The sequence below is a fragment of the Lissotriton helveticus genome, chromosome 7 (genome assembly GCF_964261635.1).
Source record: "Lissotriton helveticus chromosome 7, aLisHel1.1, whole genome shotgun sequence".
NCBI lineage: Eukaryota > Metazoa > Chordata > Amphibia > Caudata > Salamandridae > Lissotriton > Lissotriton helveticus.
The window spans coordinates 40,685,168-40,711,697 of NC_136068.1; the positions used below are offsets into that span (position 1 = coordinate 40,685,168).

The 26,530-nt window shown below is 52.6% G+C and overlaps 1 protein-coding gene across 1 annotated transcript in view; it reads left to right on the plus strand.

Moving 5' to 3' along the window:
- The window catches only part of GRIK5 (glutamate ionotropic receptor kainate type subunit 5), a 1,072,331-nt gene that overhangs the window by 796,604 nt on the left and 249,197 nt on the right, over window positions 1-26,530 (plus strand). The gene's annotated exons all lie outside the window — the stretch shown is intronic.

Consider the following 26,530-nt stretch of genomic DNA (forward strand, 5'->3'; position numbering starts at 1 on the left):
GTAAACATTTGCAAACGGGAAGGAAAACAGACTGCATTAAAAAAGAAACCTGCTTTATTCAAAAGCAGTCCCAGACTTGTAGGTCTGCTGAGCCCAGCGGCCACCATCCCAGGGAGGGCCAGCCATTCCCAATGGAGTTGCAAATTGAGAGTGGCTCATTAATATTCATGAGCCTCACATTTTGCGACCTCATTCAGAATCACTAACAGTGTCCCTGACACTGTTGTACATTTGCTTTTGCGACTTGCAATTTGCGAGTCACAAAAGCAAATGGTCGCACATCTGCCCCTCATTTTCCAATGCAAATCGTGATTTTAGCCAAGATGATTTCTGCATTGAGTATCTTCTTGCACACAGAAATTACCCGACATAGCGAAATGCAAAACCTCTCCAGCCATTTTGCGAATTTCGCATAAAATAAAATTCTGAAACGGTGCAAATTCTGTAGGTGTAATTAAAATATCTCGCGGGCCAAGGTAAGCACCAGCATGGATGAAGAAGGCCATGTTCATGCTTTTATAATAATTTTATAAAAATGTCAGTTTGAGGATTTACCATCATATTGAGTTACGCCTCAAAAAGTGTGTTTGAGCTGCCGCAGGTTTGCACGGGTGAGAAACGCCCACACACTTTGGCGCTAAAGTTGAGCAGAGTTGGAAAACTCCGAACTTTACAAAGCTTGTCGAGCTCTCTAGCTTTGTCCAACTTCACTTGCTGTATGTGTTCTGACAAAAAAGAGACAATCGTCATCTAAAACTTGTTTTGAGGAGGGGCTTTTCATGCAAAATATTTTTGTTTGTGTGAGTTTTTTACTCAAGGTGTTTTTTATTGAAGGTTTTCTCCTGCTCTTTGTGTTTTTTTTCTTATTGTACAGTTTGTAAAGTTTAGAAACACTGTAAAGCTTGCAACAAGTCTGGGCTTTGCAGCACTTCCCCCCTTTGAATCATGTGTGCAGTGAGGGGGTCATTCAAGGCCTGAGCGGCCGGATGTTAGATGTGTGCTCTCTTACTCTCTCCACTTCACACAGGTGTAAAATAGGGCTGGGAGTAGTTTGTGAAGTAGCGCTTTGCGAAGCTACGCAAAGTGCACTTCGCACTACGTGTAGCACTACGCGAATGGCGTAGTAGCCTGTTTGCACTGTGCAAGATGCCGTATTCAATGACTGCACAGTGCGGACAAGCATCCAGCACTGTGCAATCATTGAAAACGGCATCTTGCACAGTGTGAGCTGTAGTTTTCTGCCGCTCGAGTAGATTTTTACTCGAGCAGGAGCTTTCTCAACGTGGACTGGTAGTTTCTCATCGTGAGCGGTCCCGAGCATGCACGACCACTCGCAATGAGAAACCTGAACTCCCCGCGTTGAGAATCTCGCTTGGAGGTTTATTTTCCACGCTCGCGACTAGCAACTTGATGTTGCTGATCGCGAACGAGGAAAAAGTCTCACTGGGATGTCATTTTGCTTGCTTGCGGTCACCAACTTGACGTTGAGGACCGCGAGCAAGCAAATTATGACCGCTGCACTACGCAACGCGTGTTTGCACTGTGCTACGTGCAGTTCACATAGTGCGAAGTAGCGCAAGCTTCGCAAACTACGAAAGCGTAGCGTAGTGCTTCGCCCAAGCCTAGTGTAAAGTTCCGTCCTGACAGAGAAAACTTTCGGCCTCCCTTCCCACACTGAGCCACCTTACTGTGCAGGTCCGCATTCTAATCGGCCAATGTCACGAGCAGGAGTACAGGCCCACACCGCCATTAGCACATGTGCTCAATTACCGCATAGCCAAGACGCCCACAAGGGTGAAGGAATAATTGTCCAATTCTGATCTGCAGGACTCGTAAAGAATGCCTAAACCTCACCGGGGCAATCCGAACTTATCGGTGTTGGCAATTCCCAATGCGGGGTTTCGGCCTCATTTTACCAGGGCACCAGGCGGTAAACAACATTGACCCTCATCCATCACCCCGCATGTTGTTACAACGCGGTCGTCACAACAACTGTGTTGTAACATCGCATACCATTACCAGGCAAGTTGTAACAACGACTTGCGAAAGGGGGAGAAGGTGTTGGATTTAAAATCCAACGCCTTCCCTACTGTCCGCACAGACTGGAGTTGGAATAGTAAATTATACTATTCCAACATCCATTGCCCCCCTCCACAAGTCATTGTAAGAACCGTGTTGAAACAACATGCGGAGTAACGGGATGCGAGGTCAAGAGGCATATTCCACCAGGCATGAGACAAAGGGGCTTATTTATGAGAACCTTGCATCACTTTTGCACCACGTCAAGTGATACATGCGGGTCGCAGGGCTATCACTTCGGACTAAGCCAGCCTGTGGGTGGCCTCATAAATCATTAGTAAGGCAACGGTGCTCAAATCGCTGTGCCGCCTTACTCTATGCTCGGGAGGCGTCCCATGGGCGTTGTGATGAGTTTTCACATGCAACACCCATGGAATTTCATGCTGCCCCAGATTTACAAAGTGAAGTAAACCTGGAGAAGCGTCAAATCCGTACTCCTCTCGGGGTGATGTGTAACAAGGAAAAATATGTTTATTTCTCCTCGTTTAAAGAGGAAAACGCCTCAACGGATTGATTTTGTGCAGGAAGATGCTACTTCCTGCACAGAAACAATCCTGCCTGCAACGACGGCACGCTTGCACCTGGTGCAAGGGTGCCTACGTTGGCGCTAGGCTGCTGAAACGGCATCATCACAGAGACAAAGGACGTGAATGCACCGTATTGCATGAATATAGTGCATTCCTGCCCTGTCACTTTGCAACAGGACAGTGCACCAAATTCCAATAACGAGGGTCAAAGTATAAAGCAGGATGGGTTACCTACACGGCAGGAGATCTGAATGTAGACAGGACTGATTTCGTATTGGGCCAGGCCCACCTGCCTGTATAGAATGCTCCACTCACTGCTCAGTTTTAGATATCAAAGTGCACGCACGTTACACTGTCCACCCTTCATAGAATGCAACAGTGCGCATCACAAAAAGGTCCTGGGTGCCCTTTTCGGAGGCACGTTTTACCATAAATTATCTGTACCCTGTATGCAAGTGTACCGACTAATATGTTCTGTGTATTTGTAAAGGGCCCAATCACCGCAAGGTTGTCCTGGCGCTGAGCAGGTGTGTGTGCCTAGCCCTGCCTATGGTAGCTTGCTTAATTGAAACTCAGGTTTTCGGGCCTTTTTAAATTTGTAACGCAGACACTTACATGTTGGCTTCAAGGTTCAGCTTATATCATAATAGTTTCTTTTCAGCTCCTTTTGCTTTAGTTCAAGAGCTGCTTTGAAAATCCAGATGTTGTGACTTTTACAGAGAAGCAAATGAGTGTCTTCTTGGTGACACAGGAGAGTTACTGGCTAAAGAATGCAGAGGGAATGTAGAGTCGCATAAGAATATCAAAGAAGGATAGAATAAGCTACAGATTCCCTTCAGTGACTTGGTTGTTAGTAGAAAGTCACATCACCAAGTCCCGCGAGACTATGAGGCCGCCATGATTGAGCGTTGGCGCCGGGACTTGGAGACGCCGGCTGGTGTCACATCAGAAGCCATGAGGCGTGATGCCACTGATAAGGCTCAACAGATTGGAAGCCCATGGTCGATGCACTGCGGGTCCCATCAGATACTAGACCTCAACGAACCGCAGTCTATTCGTGATTGGGATGTATTCTGTTACTGAGACGCGCGCTGGGACGCGGAGGCAGAAGATCCGTTCTGGAGGCGCGTGATAATGTCTCCATTGCCACACGTCTTACTTCTACTCCCAGATCTTCTTGGGCTGAGCGAGCTCATGGTATACTCCCAGAATACCAAGTTCTAAATAATGCGCTACACAAATATTGCAGCCAGAAAATGGATTTCACAAATATCGTGAAGACAAACGGATACCTAACTCTGCGTACATGTACATAAACTTAACTACACATACATGTGTATGTATGTACATATATAAATATATATACACATATATATATACATATATATATATATATATATATATATATATATATATATATATATATATATATATATATATATATATATATATATATATATATATATATATATATATATATATATATATATACATATATATATATATATATGGGGGGCGCTAGGTGGCGCCGGACCAAGATGGCCACGCTGTTGTGAGGCTCTCGCCCTGCTGAGCCTAATCGCCATCCTTTAGGCCATCCTGACCAATCTCTTTGCCTTCTGAGCAGCGGCATCCTGACCGCCTTAGCGCTGTGACCTCTCCGGTGCCTGCTGCTACCGCATTGCTCAACCGGAGCCGGCGGAATTTGACCCGGACCTCGCGGCCGGCGCCTGGCGCTCTGCCGCCCCATCACCCCCCCTGGTCACCCAGTCTGGGAGAGCCCGGGGCTTCGGGGCCCTGAGCGGTGGAGTCCCGGCCCTGCATCGCGTGAGGCCTGAATTGCCGCCCCGACACCTGCTGAGGGGTCCCGCCTCGTGAGTGCCTGCTTCCCCCGCCTACTCCGCACTGCCGGCGCTGCTGATCTCCGCTCTGCCCCCGGACTCTCCTGCGTGCTGAGGGCGGCCGCGCGCCTGGACTGCTGCGGGTCGCGCTGCGGGCCCTGTCACACCCGCGCACCTGTTGAGCTGCCGGTCTCGGCCGCTGCAGACCCCAGGCACAGAATCTGACGCGGCGGGGGGCGCTCTCGGGCTGGATGCTTCCTGATGCACCCGGGTTGGTACGGCTGTCCCCCAAGTTGAAGGCGGCTAACTCCTCTCTGGCTTGAGCAGATCCTCCCCGCCATCACCTCTGCTGACAGTGCCTGGTTGGCGGGCATTTTGTGCGAGCTCACCCCGCTGCTGTACTTTCATCCCCTGGTGTTGCTGGTCACTTTTGCCTTCCTGTTGCTTCTGTGAATCTCGGAGCGCTGCTCCATTACAGACCTTGGCTGAATTATCCTTCCTTCGTGTGAGCCCTGGGAGGACTCGATAGCACCACCTGTGCTGTTGCTGATTGGCCCTGGTACACTGCCTCCCCAGCGATACTGCCTCTAGCTCCTTGGGAAGGGTCTTCACCCTCTACACTCCTCGCCCCGAGCTGTCGTCGACACCCTGAGGGCGATCGCCCACAACTTACTGGCTACGACTCCTGGCTCCGTCCTTCTTCCCGACCTGCTCCCTCTCGAGGCCTGGCGCCCATATCCTCTGCAGTGAACCAGACGCAGCTGCGCATCATGGGACGCACTGATGCAAGACAATTGAAAATCCCATTCGAATCGAAGAGGACCTCCAAGACGACACCAGATGGCGGTGGAAGTCCCTCGACCTCGCCCCCCCCGGAGGAGGACTGGAAAACGCTCTTACTAGGCATGAAGCAAAGCCTATCGACGATTGACTCAAAAATTGACACTATTAATGCGCGCATGGACAGCGTGGTGGCGAAACTCGAACATCACGACACTCGCATAACGGAGGCTGAGGAGAGAATCTCGGGGCTGGAAGACAACGCTACATCTTCGCAACGCCACATTACCCAAATGGACAGACTGCTCAAAATCATCGCGGACAAGAACGAAGATTTAGAAGCGAGATCGCGACGGAATAATGTTCGCATTTTGGGCCTTGCGGAGACTACCAACACGGGGAAGATGGAACTTTTCGTTGAAAATCTCGTTACAGACCTGTTTGGTAAGGACTCCTTCTCCCCACTCCTTATTGTTGAGAGGGCCCATCGCTCCCTGGCTGCCCCACCTCCCCCCGGTCTCCCGCCTAGGCCCATCATAGCGCGCTTTCTGAACTACAGAGACCGGGATGCTGTGTTGCGCCGCGCGCGGGAACTGAAGACAGTGCGCTATGAAAACACGACGCTTTCTTTTTTCCCTGACTTCACCCCTGCTGTCCAGGAAGCCAGACGCAAATTTACAGAGGTGAAGAAAAAATTGAAAACCCTGGAGATTCCCTATGCCATGTTGTACCCGGCCAAGCTAAAACTCTCTCAACAAGGCAAACACCGCTTCTTTCAGAATCCGCAGAAGGTGGAAGACTACCTTAAACAATGCAAAAAGGACCAGCTCAGAGAGGAGTCCACCCGCCGCCGCTCCAGATCGCACTCTCCACTATCCCAACAAGACTGACACGTGACATTGCTCGTTGGCCCCTTTGAACTTCTTATTCCCTGTGCAACGGCCCTGAGCGCAATGACTCCTCTATATCCCGGTGAGGTCTTTGATTTATTACACATGTAACTGGTCTAAATGTATACTGTGTGCTCACTAGACCACCTCCATCCCGTGGTTTCGACCGGGCCGACCTGGTTGCAAGCGGGTGTGAGTAGGGAGGTGGTTGGCAGGTTCTGGTGCCCCTAGTTTCAGACCCCCAATGGGTATCTCCCAGATTCCCTCTCCCCTACTGCGGGTTGAGGCTTACGATGCCATATTCTTGGCTTTTGTTCTAGTTGTGTTTGGGTTAATGGAGGGGGGGTGGGGAATTACTACACGGCGAGTTGGGATAGCCGTTGTGGTTGGGTTGATGCTCCAGTTTTACAAAGCCATAGATGTCGGGGGGTTGTGGGGTGGGATGGACCGGACTGCGGGGTGGGCGATGGGGGGGAAATGTTGTTTTCATGCACCTAATAATGAAGTGAACCGATTTGAGTCATTACTACGCTACACGCGCTTACACTCTGACACATGGGTGACGTAATGCCGCCTCACCCGACACAGCAGTTCCGCCTAGCGACTTGGAATGTTCGGGGGCTGAATGACCCTCGAAAGAAGAGACAAATCTTAAGTTACCTGGACAGACAGGGGGTCTCTATCGCCATGCTTCAGGAAACTCACTTGCGGCCGGACAGCTCCCCTATGTTTGCCTCTAGATGGGCTTCTTGTACAGTTTTCTCCTCTTACTCTAATTATGCCAGAGAGGTTACGATATTAGTTAGGCGAGGGTTGCGCTTCTTACCTGCTGGCACTGAGGCAGACTCGGGCGGGAGATACTGCTTGCTGTGGGGGACACTACACTCGCACACGATCCTCCTAGCTTGTTATTATGGCCCTAACACGGATGACACTTCTGCACTCCTTACGATGTGGGGTAAGATTCAAACGCTAGGTATCAGCCTCGTCATACTCGGGGGAGACTTCAACACGGCATTGACACCGAACTGTGACAGATCCCACCCCCAGACACTCCATTACACGCATACCCAACGCGCGTTAACTGACCTGGTCAGGGACCACCACTACATTGATACACCCCACTCTGAATCAAGGTACTCATCACTCAGCGGTACACTCTACCTGGGCACGGCTTGATTATGTGTTCCTTTCGGCTGGCCTCCTCCCTTGGCTGGCTGGTGCTCTCCACCTCGCTAGAACTTTCTCCGACCACTCACCAGTCCTCCTTACTATGAGCATACCCATTGATACCTCCCCGTACTTGAGCTGGCGCCTCAACCCCGTGCACCTCACTGACTCAGCGTTCAGGGGGGAACTTGAACATGACATTCAGGATTTTTTTGACCGAAACACTGGCTCCGTCACTTCTTTCACTACGGTGTGGGAGGCCTTTAAGGTTACTGTCAGAGGCTGGTGTATGGCGAAAGGTGGTGGTGTCCTTAAATCGCTACGTGGGCTACTACACAAATTAGAGGCTGAACTCAGGATACTCGAGCGCGACGTGACCCGTGACCCACAAAGTCCTACTCCTAAGGCCCTCCTAAGGGACAAGCTCAATGATTACGCTGAGACAGCCGAACAGGAATGCAAATTCCTTGGGAAGCCGTACACGGCCCGTTTATACGGCGAGGGCGACTGGCCCGGCAGGGCCCTCGCCTTTGCGGTTAGGCCTGCGAAATATCACAATTATATCTCGACCCTAATGGACGAACATCAGGCACCACAGAGAGACCTTAAGGAACAAATGCGAATCCTGACTCACCATTACTCTACCCTCTACACTTCACACCGTCAGACGTCTGTCGACTTGCAATCCTATCTAGAGGACACTGCGGTCGCGTGGCTCGGCCCCTCCCAACAGAAATTTCTACACCACGAACTTGAACTTGACGAAATTAAGGACGCCATCATGTCTATGAAATCCGGCAAAGCGCCTGGGTCGGACGGGCTTCCAATAGACTTTTACAAGGCCTATATACACTTGCTTGCTCCCCTGCTGAAACGGGTTTACTACTCTGCACTGGAGGAAGGTACGCTGCCGTCCACCATGCGGGAAGCTCTTATTGCTTCCTTGCTGAAACCTGGTAAGCCTCCGGAATTCTGTGATTCTCACAGACCCCTGTCGCTGCTTAATACAGACGTGAAAATTCTGGCAAAAGTGCTCGCGACACGCCTGAACTTACTGATGGAACGTCTGGTCTTACCGGACCAAGCTGGGTTCGTCCCCAACCGTGCGACGTCTCACAACTTGCGCACCATACAAGCTGTCCTGCAGGACATCAACCCACGCTGCGAGGCGGCGGCCGTCTTCCTGGACGCGACAAAGGCGTTCGACTCTCTAGAGTGGGACTACCTTCTGGCCCTCCTGGAACGAATGGGGATCCCCTTCTCCTTCCTTGATTGGATCAGGCTGCTGTACTGCAGACCCCAGGCCACCGTATTATTGAATGGATCTCGCTCTGCCCCGTTTGTGATCCCTAGGGGCACCCGGCAGGGCTGCCCGCTCTCGCCGGTCCTCTTTGCGATTGCCATTGAGCCCTTGGCGGCCAACCTCCGGCAGCACCATAACCACCGGTCATTGATCTACCCGGAGAGGCAGTTGCTTGTCGCCTTATATGCGGACGATGTGACCCTATACGTAGACAACCCACGTGAGAACCTTAACCCTCTGCTGCGAGAAATAACTAAGTTTGGGGCCATATCTGGGATTCAGATTAACTGGTCAAAATCGGCCCTGTTTCCCTTGACGCACAAGACCGTCCCTTCCCGCTGGATTACCCCTTGGTATGGGAAGCTGACGAAATAAAATACCTTGGTGTAATCGTGACCAGGGACCGGGAAGCCCTCATCAGAGCTAATTATGGTACTGCTATAGACAAGCTGACCGACACCATCACCAGATGGATCCACCTTCCGCTCTCGATGGCGGGCCGTATTTCCCTTATCAAGATGGTGGTTCTCCCCAAGCTCCTTTACCTATTTACTAACATACCGTACTCTCCGGGGGCCAGCTTCTTTCGTGTCCTGAATTCCCAGCTGTCTAGACTGATCTGGGGTGGCAAACAAGCGAGGCTCAGTCTCACGACGCTTATGTTGCCATACCACCAGGGCGGATTCGACGTCCCGAATTTTCAGCGCAACTACGAATGCGCCCAGGGTCACTTTGCTGTGTACTGGCTGCATCCCCCTCCCTTCATGGCTCACCTTGCGGTGGAACACGGCTATATGAGGCCGGCTCAGCCATCAGGGTACCTCTATATCCCGACCCGGGCGACTGACCGGGACCCTACCACGGTTGATTGCACGGTACGGGCCTGGAGTCGTATCACGACTCGGATGGGGGTCGAGTTCTTATACTCGCCACGTATGCTCTTAGCGCACGACCCCAGATTAAGTGTCGCTTGCGAGGAGATAGGCCGTAAACTGCTTGCGAAATGCGCGTTCCATACCTGGGGAGACTTGTATCTTAAGGGCAGTTTCGCACCTCGGCCCAATTCTTTGGGGACCTTACCTCTTCGATCATGGACACGTTCCTCTATACCCGGCTACGCCAGAATGTCAAGTCGGTTACACCCGATTTCCCATCTGAGCCGGAAACAGTGGCTCCGCTACATGCTCTACTCCATCCTGACCCCCCGAAACATGTGGTGTCTATGCTGTACAAACACACCCAGGCACCCCCTTCGCCCCCGACGCTCAGAGCGCGAGGTGAGTGGGATGGAGATCTGGATGAGCCACCGTCGGACGAGCAGTGGGAAGAAAGCTGCTCTCACACAAATGCACCCAATGGTTACGCGCGCCTCCGGCTTGCTCATTATAAATTTTTACACCGACTCTTTTATACCCCCGCCAAACTACTCCGCTTTGGCTTGCGCGATGATGACAGGTGCTTGAGGTGTGGTTCCGAAGGGGCGGGCTTCCTCCACTTGGCCTGGTCATGCCCGGCTGTCGCGGCATATTGGGTGGAAATATTTCAAGTACTGTCCGATATGGTCGCCGTGGACGTCGCGCCATGCCCCAAGATCGCTTTGCTGGGCCTGCCACTGCCTTCGATCAAGGTGCATCGGAAATTTTTTGCGCTGAGCCTCCTCTTGGCCAAGAGACATGTGGCGTGCCGTTGGGGTAGGGGTCGCGCACCCAAATTTAAGATATGGCTTTCTACGATGTCGACGTGGCAGGAACATCTCCACACATATGCCGATCTCTTACCACCGAAGTCGCGTCCTAAGGATCTCTGGACCCCCCTGACCACTTATCTCCTATCACTGTCAGAGATAGGTGACCCCCGGACTGGAGGAGCTGAGGGTGATAGCTAGAGGCGCTCTTTCCCTTGGTCCGTAATTCGCCCTTGCGTCTCCCCCCCCCCATGCATTGCCCTACTGCACGCCTGTTTGATAGCTGCCAACACTTGGGATAGGCTACAACCACTGTTCTGGACACACTTCCACAGGGCGCGTATTCACGAGCTGGGCCTACTCCCCCCCCCCCGCAGAAGCCGCGCAGACACCGCTCCCCGTCTTTGCCGCGTCCATGCCTCACTCCCCAAGCCTCGCGAGGTGTCCAATTCGTTAAGTCACGTGCTACTGCTATCTAAATGGGTTCACCGGCTTCTCCCCCCCCCTTCTTCTTATGCCTTCGTACGCCACTTCGCACCCCCTAGACACCCCCTACATCACACTTGAATGATTGGGGCATCACAGTTGGGATTGTTTTCGTTTTGTTGCTTTCTTTGACTGCATTACTAGATAAATGAAACCTCACGTCATGAAAATATGATTGTGTGCGGCCAACTTGTAGGCTTGTTGTACTAAAGTTTAACAGTTTTTCAGCCTTTGCACCGCGGCCGGCCCTTTGGGTTGTAGGCGACTTGCTGTGTCTTTAATACCGACTTGCTTTTCAACATTGATGCGCCTCCGTACAAGCTTGAAGTGTGATCGCTGCCGGCCTGCGGTTGTCAGGTTGTAGGCAATTGGCTGTGTACATTCTCCTTGTCACCAATAAAGGGTTTAAAAAAAAAAAACATATATATATATATATATATATATATATATATATATATATATATATATATATATATATATATATATATATATATATATATATATATATATATATATATATATATATATATATATATATATATATATATATATATATATATATATATATATATATATATATATATATATACATATACACCACACAGGATTCAAGCCGAAGGAAGAATCGAAGGGACACAGCGGGGAGCCAGGTAGGTGGTTTATTTCTCAAACAGCTTCGGCATGACGCGTTTCGTCGTAGTGACTTTATCAAATGCCTGCCAACATCACAGCTTCACGCCAGTACACAGCTAATACACACCCACTTGTTCTACCATTGGTGGTTGTCCCTGGGGGCAGGATTGGACTTTTACAGAATACTGTAGCCGCGTCAGCAGACTACAGATCCCAGCATGCACCTCTCACTGCATGCTGGATGAGGTGCTCCTCTCGTGTCACAGTGTCCATCTTTGGGATCCAGGGAAAAATCAGGAACGTGGTGCTGTGTTCTGGCCAGCTGCGTTGCAGAGTCAAAATCACCTGCTGGGTCCCCAGGACGCCTCAACCGCAAAGTGTCCACAAATGGGCAGGTCTGAAACCTCAGAAACAGTGGCCCTTGGTTCCTCCGTGAAAGTTCACAGACTGCAGCTGCAGCGGCACTGTTCAGATGTGGGAGCGGTGGGTTAGAGTAATCCAGTACCCTGGAAAAAGTATCTGCCACGAGGTGCCCTTGTTAACTCTTTCCACTTTGTGAATATATACACACACACACATATGTATGTTTATATATTTTCACTGAAAAAGGCAAAGGTTAAAGTAACGTTATAGTGAGGTGAATTAGTCAGTGTCAACATTAATGTTTTGAACTAAAAAAAACACAGAAATTCAGTATATCTTGAGCACCTGCCATGCACTGCTTATGACCTCACATATTACATCACTCATGACATACAACACCACCGATGACATCACTGATTACATCATCCAATGAGTGAGCTAGTTTCTTGTATAGTTTACATAGTGACGGATAAGTACCATATTACTTGTCTACCTAATTGTGCAGCCTGAGTCCAGCTAAGGATTTTAACAACCTTATTCCAAGTTTGTGGTCTTTGACTGGCACCCCTTCAGCCCCAAGAAGACCACCAAACTCGTGGTGCACCCGCCCGCTGGATTAAGAGTATAATCCAGGGCGGTGTTGGACCCGGCCTCGTGGCGTGGTTCACCTCTGTCCCTCCACACCCTGTGAGCGTAGGCCTGTACCCCGAGTCCCCTGCGCAGCCACCCCGTTAGTGTAGCCTGCAACCCGAGCCTGGTCGTCCTACCCAGGGACACCTAGATCCCCCGAGAACCCTGACCAGGCCTGCCTTTCCCGCTCCTCGCCCGGCTCCGAGCGCCTAACCATGCATGCCCCACAAGGCCCGGACGCCATCTTCCCTTCCCGACATCCCTGTCTCCCTAGGCCTAGCGTGACCCCGGCCCCAGCGAAGCCCAGACTCCAAAGGCGCGCCAGTCCCGGCTGGGGGGTAAAGGGCTCCCGAGTGAGATAAGCCAGGGAGTTTCGATGGCACCTCCGGCCTCCCCTGAGGGGCTGGTTTCTGTCACACCTTTGGCCCTCCCCGAGGGCTGGCTCCAGACCCGCTGGGCGTCTGGGAATTCCCGGACCCATCTTTCAAAGGGATCAAAGAGCCAACCGCCGGACCTCGCCAACGACCAGCCCCCCCGGGTAGGAGACCTCTGCCTGCGAGGGTCCGGCGATCAAAGAGTAGAAGGACTATAACTGGGCCCGCCTGACAACTAGCGGGCAGTTGTATCTTGGACCTGAAGCCTGCTGATCTGATCGCGGCTGACCCTAAGAAGACTCACCTGGAACCTCTGAGCCCTGCTGACGCTGTTGCGGCTCCGTCTTCGCCTTAAGGAACAGAACCACCGGAGCCCTGCTGACGCTGTCGCGGCTCGATCTCTAAAGACCACCGGAGCCCTGCTGACGCTGTCGTGGCTCGACCTCTAAGACCATCCGAGCCCTGCTGACGCTGTCGCGGCTCGACCCCTAAGACCATCCGAGCCCTGCTGACGCTGTCGCGGCTCGACCTCTAAGACCATCCGAGCCCTGCTGACGCTGTCGCGGCTGTCACGAACCCCTCCCGAACGAGCCCTGCTGACCTCGTCGCGGCTCGAGGAGTACTCTGGTCCGACTGGACCATCGAGACCACCATCATGACCGGGCCGACTCGACGGAGGTGAGGCAGCCAGCACGGCCATCATCCCGTACCCCCCAGCTCGAGGATTGAGAGCTGTGCGTGGGATACGCCTCGTACTGAACCAGAGACTAAAAGACTGTCCCGCTTCCCCCTTCCCGAATCCTCAGAGACATTGTGGTCCTTTTGCCACTGTGTATATAAGAGTGCTCCCTTCGTTATTTGCTTATATAAAGAACTTGTTCCTAAAGCCCAACGGTGTGGTGTCTGTTCGTAGTGTGGTGTGAGCTCAGTGTGTACGATCCCCAACCCAAAGGCCTCCCCGGCGAGGACCTCACATCAAGACTCGGCAAGTTCTGTGGGAGAGGTGGATCTTGGGGTGTCTGGGTGCGCACAACCTGGCCCTCGGAGATTGCCCCTTTTAACATTGGTGGCAGCGTCGCGATAAGAACCTACGTCTAGGGATCGTACAGTACTGACACACTACCCGAACAAAGAGCAGCCATGAGCGTCACTACCGACAAGACCACCTTCCAGATGGAGCTTCTGGGAGACTATTCGCACCGTGAGCTCAAGCAATTCAGCAAAGATCTCTATATCCCGTCAACGGGATTAAACACCAAAGAGGACTTCCAACAACCTCTAACAGCCTGGGTGGAGACCGGAGCCCAACCTCCAGCACCGACGGAAGCCGATGGAGGGGGAGCACCCCTGATCGAAACCCACGCCCCAGAGCAAGAAAGAGCAGAGTTCCCGACGCGGACTTACAGCCCCGAGAGAGGTCTGTCTCGAGAAGAGATGACCGACCAAGAACGCAACCGAAACCACGAGCTAGAACTAGCCGGTTTGAAAATGGAAGGAGAACTCAAGCTGGCCGAGAAGAAGCTAGCCATCGAGCAGCTGCGGCTGCAAGGAGAACTGGAGGAGAAAAAGCTCCAGCGAGAACATGATGGAAAGAAGCTCCAGCTGGAGCACGAGCGCAGCATATTGGAAATCGAACTAAAGGCCCGGAACGAAGGCAACAAAGCAGCAGCGACCCGAGAGTCTGGTCCCCCAGTGGAACCCAAGGTCCACATCCCCAAGGATGTGGTCAAAGAATATTATAAAAACGATGACATCCAGCAATGGTTCAAGGCCTACGAGGTAGCTATGACCTCACACCGAGTTCCGCAGAAAGATTGGGGAGCCGGGCTGTGGGGTCGATTCCTGAGTGAGGGGAGAGACACCCTACCCGACCTACCGTCTGCCGAACAGACCTCCTACAGCCACATGAAGGAGGCCCTCCTCACAAGGTACGGGCTCACTCCAGAAATGTACCGCCAACGCTTCCGAGAATGCAAGAAGATCCCCGGCACCACGTGGGTAGAATATGTCAATTTCTACAGCCGGGCCCTGGAAGGGTGGATCAAGGGCAGCAAAGTATCCACCTTCGAGGGGCTCATCGACCTCATTGCGTATGAGCACTTGTCCCTGAATTGCTTTGTGGAACTCCGACAGCACCTCCTGGACAGCAAGTTGGCCGACCCCCGGAAGCTGGCCGTCGAGGCCGATCGCTGGGTGAGCACCAGAGTACCCCGGGGGCCCGGGGGGGACACTGGCCGAAACGAACAAGGACCATCTCGCCCGAGGGGAGGAGGGGGTCAGAATAGACAGAGGGGTTCCCAGGTAGGGTCCCCGCGCAGCCCCCCCAGAAACCAGCCAGGTACCTCGCCTCCCACAGCGCGCGCAGGGTTTCCCCCAGCTAGGCCAGGGCCCCGGGTCAGCCAAGCCTGCTACCATTGCCAGAAACCCGGGCACTATGCCAATGACCCCCGCTGCCCCTTGTTCCAGAAGCCTGCCGCTGCAGGGCCCCCAGTGCGCCACATAACCTCCGTAGCCCTAGAAGAGGAGGGGGAGGAAGAGCTCGAGGGAGCTGAACCCGCAGCTATGATGTTAGTCTCCTTGGGTGATAGGGAGATGGTCCCCGGAGCTCCCCTACCCGACAACACAGAGAAGTACCGGCAGCAGGTGACTATCAATGGCCATCACATAGGGGCGCTCCGGGACACTGGGGCCAGTATCACCGCCGTCAAACGGCACCTCTTCACCGAAGCCCAGATTGTTCCCCACATCTCCTGCAGGGTGATCGCAGCCGATAACTCCGTCCGCACCTGCCGGATAGCTCAAGTCCCGTTCGAGTGGGGGGGCGTCTCTGGAGAGTTACGAGTGGCGGTCCGCTCCGACATGCCGGTGGACTGCCTGCTCGGCAACGATCTAGAGAGCTCCCCATGGCAGCGGGTTGAGAAAAGGACCCACTTAGAGATGGTGGGCCTACCCGAGTGGGCCTGTGTGAGTACACGGTCGATGACCGCCCGGAGGACCGCCCCCGAAGGGGTGACCTTGGAGGCGGCCCCGGCGACCCCCGAGGACCCCGAGGTCCCTGAACCCTTTGAGACCCCTGAGCTATTCCCCGGGGAGAGCTTCCCCCTCGACGCAGGGCCCCTCGGCCCCGACGTCGAACCGACCCCGAGCCGGGACGACCTTCCTGAGCTGGCCCAATGGCGCCAGGAAGGGGGACCGTCCCGAGAAGAGTTCTGCCTAGAGCAGACATCCTGCCCATCCCTGGTGGGGCCGCGGCAGCAGGCCGCCGCCCAGGCCACCGGTGACCAGTCCGGCTCCCACTTTATCTATTGGGAAAACGGCCTATTATACAGCGAGCAAAAGTCCGCCGAGCTAGGGTCCGGCCGAGTGCTGGTGGTCCCCCTACGCTTCCGCGGCTTCCTCCTGAACCTGGCCCATGACGTGCCCCTGGCGGGACACTTGGGACAAGACAAAACGTACCAGCGCCTGGTCACCCACTTCTACTGGCCGGGCATGCGCTCCGATGTGGAGGCCCACTGTAAATCCTGCCCCACTTGTCAGTCCAGCGGAAAGAGCGGAGGGAAGCGCAAGGCTCCTCTCCAACCCTTCTCCGTGGTCAGTATCCCCTTTGAGAGGGTGGGAATCGACATTGTGGGCCCACTCGACCCCCGAACTTCCTTGGGGCACCGCTTTATCCTGGTGCTGGTAGACCATGCCACCCGATACCCCAAAGCCGTTCCCCTCCGAACGGTGACCGCCCCCGTAGTGGGGCGGGCCCTCATGGCCATCTTCTCCCGGGTGGGATTCTCTCGAGAGGTCGTCAGTGACCGAGGGACCAACTTCATCTCGAAATACATGAAGTCCCTTTGGCAACAATGTGGGGTGACGTACAAGTTCACCACCCCATACCACCCCCAGGGTAACGGTCTGGTGGAACGCTTCAACCGGACCCTCAAGGGAATGATCCCGGGACTCGAAGAGCCCCTGAGGCGTAAGTGGGACGTCCTCCTTCCCTGTCTCCTCTTCGCGTACCGCGAAGTTCCCCAGAAATCCCTGGGGTTCAGCCCCTTCGAACTGCTCTACGGGCACCCGGTCCGGGGACCCCTCACCCTGGTCAAGGAAGGGTGGGAGACGGCGGCCCCAGAGCCCCCTCCCGATGTGTTTCGATACATTTTGGCCATCCGGAACCAGACGAGGAAGTTCCGAGAGCTGGCCGAGGCAAACCTCGAAGCCAGCCAAGAAGAAATGAAACGGTGGTATGACCAAAATGCCACTCTGGTCGAGTTTCAGCCCGGACAGCAGGTCTGGGTTATGGCCCCCATAGAGCCCTGTGCCCTGCAAGACAAGTGGACAGAGCCCTTCAAGGTGGTAGAGCGCAAGAGTCAGGTGACCTACCTCATCGATGTAGAGTCCCCCAGGAACCCCTTGCGGGTCCTTCATGTGAACCGCCTCAAGCCCCACTTCGCCCGGTCCGAGTTGAGCTTGCTCCTCGCCACGGACGATGGGGAAGAAGAAGAAACGGAGCCTCTCCCCGATCTCCTGTGCGTGAAAGAAAAAGATGGCTCCATAGAGGGGGTGAGTCTCTCCTCCTCCCTCTCTCCCGAGCAGCGCGAGGACTGTCGCCAGTTGTTGGGACAGTTCTCGGACCTCTTCTCCCTCACCCCCGGTGTCACCAAATGGTGCGTCCACGACGTGGACACCGGGGACAGCCCACCGGTACGGCACCGAGCCTACCGCGTCCCTGACCGAGTCCGGGCCTGTATCAAGGCCGAGGTATCAAAGATGCTAGCTCTCGGGGTGGTCGAAGCCTCGGACAGCCCATGGGCTAGTCCCGTGGTCCTGGTTCCGAAGGCAGCCGCCCCCGGTGCTGTTCCCGAGCTGAGGTTCTGCGTTAACTACCGCGGGCTCAACGCAGTCACCAGAACCGATGCTCATCCCATGCCCGAGCCGACGAGCTTATCGATCGCCTCGGGGCTGCTCGCTTCCTTAGCACGTTCGACCTGACCAGTGGATACTGGCAGATCGCCCTCACCGAGGGAGCAAAGGAAAGATCCGCTTTTTCCACCCCGGATGGTCACTACCATTTCCGGGTGATGCCCTTCGGGATGAAGAACGCCCCCGCCACCTTCAAGAGGCTGGTGAACCAGGTACTGGCGGGGTTGGAGGAGTTCAGCGCTGCGTATCTGGACGATATTGCAGTGTACAGTTCCCACTGGCCCGAGCACCTCGGGCGATGCTGACGGCCCTGAGAAGGGCCGGTCTCACCATTAAGGCAAGCAAGTGCCAGATCGGACAAGGGTCCGTAATCTACCTCGGGCACCAGGTCGGAAGCGGCCTCGTAGCCCCCCTCCAGCCCAAGATCGATGCCATCGTGGCCTGGGAGGCCCCCACGACCCAGACGGAAGTGCGGGCGTTTCTAGGGCTCACGGGGTACTACCGCCGGTTCATCAAGAGTTACGGCAGCATCGTAACCCCCCTCACGGAGTTAACCTCCAAAAACCAGCCGAAGAAAGTCAGCTGGACCTCCGCCTGCCAAGAGGCGTTCGAAACGTTAAAAGACGCCATGTGCACTGCCCCCATCCTGCAGGCCCCCGACTACTCATGAGAGTTTGTAGTCCAGACGGACGCGTCCAAGCATGGCATCGGAGCCGTCCTGTCCCAGGTGAACGAGAACGGCCTAGACCAACCAGTGGCATTCATTAGCCGGAGGCTACTCCCTCGAGAACAAAGGTGGAGCACCATCGAGCGGGAGGCCTTCGCGGTAGTTTGGGCCCTGAAGAAGCTGAGGCCCTACCTGTTCGGTACTCACTTCCGGGTCCAGACCGACCACCGACCTCTCCGGTGGCTAATGCAGATGAGAGGGGAGAATCCCAAATTGCTGCGCTGGTCCATCTCCCTCCAGGGGATGGACTTCACTGTCGCACAACGGCCGGGCGCGGACCACGCCAACGCTGACGGCCTGTCCCGATTCTTCCGCCTCAGCGAAGAGAACCCCCAAGAGGATGGGTAGTTCTCCCCGCCTTCAGCTGGGGGGGACGCGTGTTGGACCCGGCCTCGTGGCGTGGTTCACCTCTGTCCCTCCACACCCTGTGAGCATAGGCCTGTACCCCGAGTCCCCTGCGCAGCCACCCCGTTAGTGTAGCCTGCAACCCGAGCCTGGTCGTCCTACCCAGGGACACCTAGATCCCCCGAGAACCCTGACCAGGCCTGCCTTTCCCGCTCCTTGCCCGGCACCGAGCGCCTAACCATGCATGCCCCACAAGGCCCGGACGCCATCTTCCCTTCCCGACATCCCTGTCTCCCTAGGCCTAGCGTGACCCCGGCCCCAGCGAAGCCCAGACTCCAAAGGCGCGCCAGTCCCGGCTGGGGGGTAAAGGGCTCCCGAGTGAGATAAGCCAGGGAGGTTCGATTGCACCTCCGGCCCCCCCTGAGGGGCTGGTGTCTGTCACACCTTTGGCCCTCCCCTGTGGGCCAGTGTCGATCACCCCTCTGGCCTCCCCGAGGGCTGGCTCCAGACCCGCTGGGCGTCTGGGAATTCCCGGACCCATCTTTCAAAGGGATCAAAGAGCCAACCGCCGGACCTCGCCAACGACCAGCCCCCCCGGGTAGGAGACCTCTGCCTGCGAGGGTCCGGAGATCAAAGAGTAGAAGGACTATAACTGGGCCCGCCTGACAACTAGCGGGCAGTTGTATCTTGGACCTGAAGCCTGCTGATCTGATCGCGGCTGAGCCTAAGAAGACTCACCTGGAACCTCTGAGCCCTGCTGACGCTGTCGCGGCTCCGTCTTCGCCTTAAGGAACTGAACCACCGGAGCCCTGCTGACGCTGTCGCGGCTCGATCTCTAAAGACCACCGGAGCCCTGCTGACGCTGTCGCGGCTCAACCTCTAAGACCATCCGAGCCCTGCTGACGCTGTCGCGGCTCGACCTCTAAGACCATCCGAGCCCTGCTGACGCTGTCGCGGCTGTCACGAACCCCTCCCGAACGAGCCCTGCTGACCTCGTCGCGGCTCGAGGAGTACTCTGGTCCGGCTGGACCATCGAGACCACCATCACGACCGGGCCGACTCGACGGAGGTGAGGCAGCCAGCACGGCCATCATCCCGTACCCCCCAGCTCGAGGATTGAGAGCTGTGCGTGGGATACGCCTCGTACTGAACCAGAGACTAAAAGACTGTCCCGCTTCCCCCTTCCCGAATCCTCAGAGACTTTGTGGTCCTTTTGCCACTGTGTATATAAGAGTGCTCCCTTCGTTATTTGCTTATATAAAGAACTTGTTCCTAAAGCCCAACGGTGTGGTGTCTGTTCGTAGTGTGGTGTGAGCTCAGTGTGTACGATCCCCAACCCAAAGGCCTCCCCGGCGAGGACCTCACATCAAGACTCGGCAAGTTCTGTGGGAGAGGTGGATCTTGGGGTGTCTGGGTGCGCACAACCTGGCCCTCGGAGATTGCACCCACTTGTTCTTCCATTGGTGGTTGTCCCTGGGGGCAGGATTGGAGTCTCACAGAATACTGTAGCCGCGTCGGCAGACTACAGATCCCAGCATGCACCTCTCACTGCATGCTGGATGAGGTGCTCCTCTCGTGTCACAGTGTCCATCTTTGGGATCCAGGGAAAAATCAGGAACGTGGTGCTGTGTTCTGGCCAGCTGCGTTGCGGAGTCAAAATCACCTGCTGGGTCCCCAGGACGCCTCAACCGCAAAGTGTCCACAAATGGGCAGGTCTGAAACATCAGAAACAGTGGCCCTTGGTTCCTCCGTGAAAGTTCACAGACTGCAGCTGCAGCGGCACTGTTCAGATGTGGGAGCGGTGGGTTAGAGTAATCCAGTACCCTGGAAAAAGTATCTGCCACGAGGTGCCCTTGTTAACTCTTTCCACTTTGTGAATATATACACACACACACATATGTATGTTTATATATTTTCACTGAAAAAGGCAAAGGTTAAAGTAACGTTATAGTGAGGTGAATTAGTCAGTGTCAACATTAATGTTTTGAACTAAAAAAAACACAGAAATTCAGTATATCTTGAGCACCTGCCATGCACTGCTTATGACCTCACATATTACATCACTCATGACATACAACACCACCGATGACATCACTGATTACATCATCCAATGAGTGAGCTAGTTTCTTGTATAGTTTACATAGTGACGGATAAGTACCATATTACTTGTCTACCTAATTGTGCAGCCTGAGTCCAGCTAAGGATTTTAACAACCTTATTCCAAGTTTGTGGTCTTTGACTGGCACCCCTTCAGCCCCAAGAAGACCACCAAACTCGTGGTGCACCCGCCCGCTGGATTAAGAGTATAATCCAGGGCGGGCAGGCGGGCGGGCGGTGTGGTGGTGGTGTCACGTGGTGGGTATGTTAGGCTCATTGGCGAGCCTATACAGCAAACCACTGCCATGTCTGTGCAAATGCTTGTCCATGCACGATTTGGCATGCACCATGTCATGCATGCCATGCCGTGCACGTACAACCATGCACTTGTGGGGCGGCACATCATGTGCCCCCTGCAAGGGCAGATTTGCCTGGGGGCCCTGTTGGGGCCCCCTCCTTGCCTGTCCGCCAGTTTTTTCATGGCGGGAGCACCGCCATGAAAAAGCTTGCAGAAGGGCAAGTCATAATATGGACAGCAGTGCCGGGATCGGCACCACCTCCATTCCTCCTCATTCGACACATCGCAGGCACCATGGGATCCATGATCGTGGTGGTGCCGCCGGTGTTGTAGTGGGCTGCTGGTGGTTCAACCACTGCACTCGTAATACGGCAGGCGGACCACAGTGGGAAGACTGCCACTTCAAGTACAGCGGTGCCAGGACCGCAATACTCGTAATATGGCCCTAAGTGTTTACAACACACATCTGCTTCTAATGCACCATTGTGTGTCCATTTAGCGCCATGAGACTCATCAGATGTGATTTGTGCATGATACAAATGTCCCTGAATTGAATATAGAGGCAGTGAACACATTATAAATGTTTGCATTGAAGTGTAACCCTGTGTGCAGGTGACAGTTGACAACTTGTGTCCATTATGTTCCACACAACTTTTTACAAACTGCAGAAAAGTTTGCAACAGGGCAAAGATTCTACATGCAACATACTAAGTATTGTAAGCGGCCATGAGTCATTAGACAGAACAATGTCAGCATGATCATTTCTACATAAGATAGAAGTCTGTGTGCACCAGGTACTAAAATATGTACGTGTGCTTGTTTTGCTTCAGAAGATAGGTTATCTGTAAAGTTTTCGACCAGAGTATGAAGGCTACAGGTAGTATAATTTTTAGCACCTTCAGACGTTGCTTATTTTAAGTGAATTGTGTCTTTGTTGCATAGAGTATACAATACTCTCAGTAGATACTTTTGAATACTCTGTAGTTTATTTTTCATGAGAGCTTCACTGTCTGCAAACTATGAGGTACAGAGTAAACTCTCTCCTTAGAGTGAATACAGTTTACAGTACCCACTTCTCTACTCATATCAACTTCCTTTCTCAATCTAGTTTCAGTGACTGTCAGGGGTTTGATACAGATAAAAGCTGTCTGTAACGGACCATTCGTTTTGGAACAGACGTTCAGTATTTTTAGAAACTTGGCTTCTTCTGAATATTTGTATACAGGTTGAACACCGCATGCAAAGAGGGTTTCTCGTAGATCTGTGGTTGATACTTCATGTGAACTAAGCTACCCGTGATGTGTATGGTATATAGTTAATGTGGTACACAACCCCTGCTTTCTATACCTAATGGAGTTGTTTCTGTGATGGTATTAATCATGCCTCATAGTCTTCTGATCTATTTTGTACTCCCTTTCAGAGCGCTAATGCTATCCCCTTTTTATAGAGCAATATGAACAAAAGAATCTTGAATGATGTCATCAGTAATGTCATCAGTGATATCATCAATGATGTCATTTGAGATGTCATCAGTGATGTCAGAAATTGTGTCATCGAACATGTCATGAGTGGTGTAATATGTGAAATCATAAGCAGTGAATGCCGGGGGGGAGGGGGGCGGGGTTGCAAGTTATAGTGTGAATTTATGTGTTTTTTTAAATCAAAATGTTAATGTTGTCACTGACAAATTCACCTACCTATAACGTTACTGTAACCTTTGTTTTTTCAGTGAATTCTAAGGTTTAAAAAAACAAACATGTTTTTTATCACACCTAACTATAATGTTACTGTACTCTTTATTTTTTGCAGTGATATTTTAGGATTTTTTAAAAGTAAAGTAATATTTTGTTACCAAGTAATCTTGAAGGCAGTCACAGCTCTCCGCCTCTTTCCTTACTACATCCAACACAGAGTCCTCCAGTTCTGCACCTTCTGTGTAATGACCTTTTGCCCAGGTGTTACCAGCATAAACATTTTTTGCCCAGTTGTTACCAACATAAAGCCAATCCCTGCCAGGCATGGCTGGGGGTTGGTCACAGGGCAAAATGTTTTTAAAAGTATGGGGGGGCCACTTCGCCACCCTGAGTCTAATTAAGCCCATTGGACCATGAGGACCCCGGGACCATATGATTTTTTAAAGGGAAGGGAGGCCAAGGAGCCCCCTTCTCTGAACCTAATTAAGCCCATTAGGCCCTGGGGATCTCCACCTTATAAGGCCATGGAGAGTGGGACCCTATACCCAAGGGCTTTTTCTTTTTTAAAGGGAAGCTGGTCATGTGCTCTCCCCCCCACACCCCCCTAGCCTTATTAGGCTGGGGGCCACATCCCCCAGGTCTTTCTTTTTAATTAAAGGGTAGGGGCCCAGTGGCCCTCTCCCCAAACTTTATTAGGTCCTGGGGACCCGTTCTCCCATATAGACTTGCATCAGTTTATTGCATTCTGAGTCTCTCACCCCATACCACTCCTTGAGTAAGCCTTGGGCGGCCTCACTTTGCTGTCCTGAGGATCAAGTGGGAAAGGGGTGTGTCTCGTGCTCAGTTTTGGGTTAATAGTAATGTTAATAACCAGGACACCAGAAGTAAAGGGCCCTGATTTACCAGTCTGGGGACCTCGTGTATGAATCCATGTTGTTGTTGGTGAGGCTCCTATTAGTAAAATAAGAGCCTTTCTGACCGAAAAATTGCATTTTTTAATTACTAAATCTTACGGAATCGCTAATTGGTTTTGGGAATATATATTGATTCAATATTTGGAAGGGGTGTGTTATGGGCATCTCTTCCAGATACAGAGGGTCTTATTTATGAAAAGTGACGCATCGCTGCGTGAAAACAGCGATGCGTCAGGGGCGTAACACAGGCCCCCGCAGCCCACGCGGTGCGGGGGGCCCAAAGCTGCAAGGGCCTCCCTCGGCACTGCACTCTGGCCAGAGAGCTCATGATTGAGTCCGGAGGGGGCCCCTCTACGTACCGTGCAGGAAGGCCCCCTCAGTTTTCGTTTTCACTGCGCCCTTCTTGCGACACCAATGATACGTCATATTTACGGTATGACGCATCATGTCGCAAGGAGTTACAGATACGTCAGTATTTCTGACATATCTGTTGGTGCAAAAGTGACGCATTGCTGGAGTGTGTCACAAAAGTGACGCAACTCCAGCAATGTGTCCTTTCACAGGGGGGCAATCCTCATGTGAAAAGGCTTGCGTCAGTTTTACGCCTGCTGTGAGGCAGGCGTAAGATTCTGACGCATTTGAGTACTAGAAGTGGCGCAGTGAAATCTCATAGATTTCACTGCGTCACTTCCATGACCCTTTCTTGCGTCAATACGCCCCCCTTGCATACATTATACCTGGCGCAGGTATAATGTGGCGCAGGGGTTTACAAAGTGACGCATCTACCTAGATGCGTCACTTTGTAAATATGGCACAACAAGGCGCATTTTTTACACCACTGGTGCGTCACAAAAAGTGACGCACCGCCAGCGTAAAAGTGACGCACAGCCTCATAAATGAGGCCCAGAATCTTTAATGTGTGTATTAATGTTTAGCAACCAAAATTCGTTCACAAACATTTTATTTTAAGGAGGTGGTAAGCCATTTGCAAATGGGAAGGGGGAATGTTCACAAATGAAGTATTTTTTATGAGCAGACGGTTGCCCAGGAGACCACGGAGTGTTCATAAAACCAGTTTGTGTATTTTTTTTTAACACATCTTATTTTCCTTTAAGGAATACGGGCTGCATTTAAAAAAGAAAATATTTCATTATTTAAAAGCAATCATCAAAATGGCTGACTGCTTTGCTGACCCCAGCAGGCCACCATGCCTCTCCTTGTAGACAGCAGTAGTGGCCGGTGGTGGGAGTGCTGCGGGGCAGTGGGACGGGGTGGGGGAGGAGCAGGGCGGCGGGGAGTAAACTATGGCATATGGCCGAACAGAGGTAAGTATATATAAATAAATCAAATGAATTTCATTGCGCGCGCTGCATTGCCAAATGGGATGCAGCGCGCGCAACAAAATTAGTTTTATTAATTTATTTGTTTACTTACCTCCGTTCGGCCGTATTACATGGTTTACTAACCCCCACCCTGCTCCACCCCCGCCCTCCCCCCACCGCCCCACAGCACTCCCACCACCGGCCGCTACTGGTAGACAGTCATAGTGAGTCTCAATTTACAACCTACCTCATGCATATTAATGAAATAGGTTAAATTGTGACCCACTGTGAATCAGTATTTTGAGAACCGACCTAGTAATTCATAGTTCGGTTCTCAAAATAGCAATGCATTTGTTAGAAGTCGGTGAGCAAATTGCAACCACTACGAACAAATCCATTTTTGCACATTCCATTTAACAAATCGCAAATTGTGAATCATTATTTTTCGCAGTTTACGATTTCTTAAACAGAATCTTTGTACATGAGGGCCTGTGTCTGGTAATGCTTGTCTGCCCTGAGGGCTCCTGAAAAATCTCTCACATGTGCCTGCAACATCTTTCCCTTTCCGAGGATTTATAAAAAACTGGCTGTTCTCTCTCCCAATTTGCTGATTCGCGCATTTCCTGAGACACCTTATTTTAAGTATATTTTCTTGGCATCTATGGGAGCTTCTGAGCTCCTACAGGCCTCGAGTGGTCTTAGCCTGAGAGTGTCCTAACTCAGAGACCAGTCCTGTAACTCACCTCGCCCAGATGAAGTGGTCCTTAGAGGGTCTTTACCTACGTCTGCCTGCGCAGGGCTGGGATTGGTCCACACTATCTCTAGCCCTCAGGAGGCTTCATCTCTGGAACTGTCATCTGCCACAAACTCAGAAGTTCACACAAAGTTAGAAGTAGGAGTCTCCTTTACATTTCTGGTTTAGTATTTCCCTGTAAGGGGGCATGGCAAGCTTTGCCTCAGATGCATCTAGAGAGTGTTTCTGGCAAAAGATGTCTAGTGTCCAAGGGAAGAACACTCTGGGTGCTTTCGAAATACCTGCAATTCTTCTTCATTTCTTTCCTCATTCCTACCTGTACAGAAGTCCTTTCCTTCTGTTTTGTTTTTTCTTTGAATCACCCTTTCCTTCCTTTTCCCTTCGTAACAGGACCTCTGAGCCCCACTACTGGACTTCCTACCCTCTGCCAGGACCTATGAGCTCCTCTCCTTGACTTCCTACCCTCTGCCAGCATCCCTGAGCCCATCGCCCTGACTTTGTACCCTCTGCGAGGACCTCTGAGCCCCTCTCCTGGACTTCCTCCTCTCTGCCAGCATCCCTGAGCCCCTCTCCTTGACATTTTACTCTCTGCCAGGACTTCCGAGCCCCTCTCCTTGACTTCTTACTCTTGCCAGGACCTCTGAGCCCCTCTCCTTGACTTCTTACTCTTGCCAGGACCTCTGAGCCCCTCTCCTTCGACATTTTACT